Raw genomic sequence first — 1,482 nt, forward strand, 5'->3', positions numbered from 1 at the left:
TTGACCATAGGTGTGTGGGCTTATCTCTGGGCTTTCTATCCTGTTCCATTGATCTTTATTTCTGTTTTTGTGCCAGTACCATATTGTCTTGATGACTATAGCTTTGTAGTATAGTCTGAAGTCAGGGAGTCTGATTCCTCCAGCTCCATTTTTTGCCCCCTCAAGACTGCTTTGGCTATTCGGGGTCTTTTGTGTCTCCATACCAAATTTTGAAATTTTTTGTTCTAGTTCTGTAAAAAATGCCATTGATAGTTTGATAGGGATTGCATTGAATTTGTAGATTGCTTTGGGTAGTATAGTGATTTTCACAATGTTGAGTCTTCCAATCCAAGAACATGGTATCTCTCTCCTACTGTTTGTATCATCTTTAATTTCTTTCATCAGTGTCTTATAGTTTTCTGCATACAGGTCTTTTGTCTCCCTAGGTAGGTTTATTCCTAGGTATTTTCTTCTTTTTGTTGCAGTGGTAAATGGGAGTGTTACCTTAATTCTCTTTCAGATTTTTAATCATTTGTGTATAGGAATGCAAGAGATTTCTGTGCATTAATTTTGTATCCTGCAACTTTACCAAATTCATTGATTACCTTTAGTACTTTTATAGTGGCATGTTTAGGATTCTGTATGTGTAGTATCATGTCATCTGCAAACAGTGACACTTTTACTTCTTCTTTTCCGATTTGTATTCCTTTTATTTCTTTTCTTCTCTGATTGCCATGGCTAGGACTTCCAAAACTATGTTGAGTAATACTGGCGAGCATGGACATCCTTGTCTTGTTCCTGATCTTAGAGGAAATGCTTTCAGTTTTTCACCATTGAGAATGATGTTTGCTGGGGGTTTGTCGTATATGGCCTTTATTATGTTGAGGTAGGTTCCCTCTATGCCCATTTTCTGGATCCTTTTAATGTGCTGTTGGATTCTGTTTGCTAGTATTTTGTTGAGGATTTTTGCATCTATATTCATCAGTGATATTGGTCTGTAATTTTCTTTTTTTCTAGTATCTTTGTCTGATTTTGGTATCAGGGAGATTGTGGCCTCATAGAATGAGTTTGGGAGTCTTCCTTCCTCTGCAATTTTTTTGGAAGGGTTTGAGAAGGATGGGTGTTAGCTCTTCTCTAAATGTTTGAAAGAATTCACCTGTGAAACCATCTGGTCCTGGACTTTTGTTTTTGGAAAATTTTTAATCATAGTTTCAATTTCTTTACTTGTGATTGGTCTGTTCATATTTCCCATTTCTTCCTGGTTCAGTCTTTGAAGGTTATACCTTTCTAAGAATTTGTCCATTTCTTCCAGGTTGTCCATTTTATTGGCATAGAGTTGCTTGTAGTAGTCTCTTAGGATGCTTTGTATTTCTGCGGTTTCTGTTGAAACTTCTCCTTTTTCATTTCTAATTTTACTGATTTGAGTCCTCTCCCTCTTTTTCTTGATGAGTCTGGCGAATGGTTTATCAATTTTGTTTATCTTCTCAAAGAACCAGCTTTTAG

The 1,482-nt window shown here is 36.2% G+C and overlaps 1 protein-coding gene across 12 annotated transcripts in view; it reads left to right on the top strand.

Annotated features, from left to right (window-relative positions):
* B3GALT1 (beta-1,3-galactosyltransferase 1) overlaps positions 1-1,482 on the top strand; it is a 112,267-nt gene that overhangs the window by 16,248 nt on the left and 94,537 nt on the right. The window lies entirely within an intron of this gene.

This window comes from Physeter macrocephalus, chromosome 2, assembly GCF_002837175.3.
Source record: "Physeter macrocephalus isolate SW-GA chromosome 2, ASM283717v5, whole genome shotgun sequence".
Lineage (NCBI taxonomy): Eukaryota > Metazoa > Chordata > Mammalia > Artiodactyla > Physeteridae > Physeter > Physeter macrocephalus.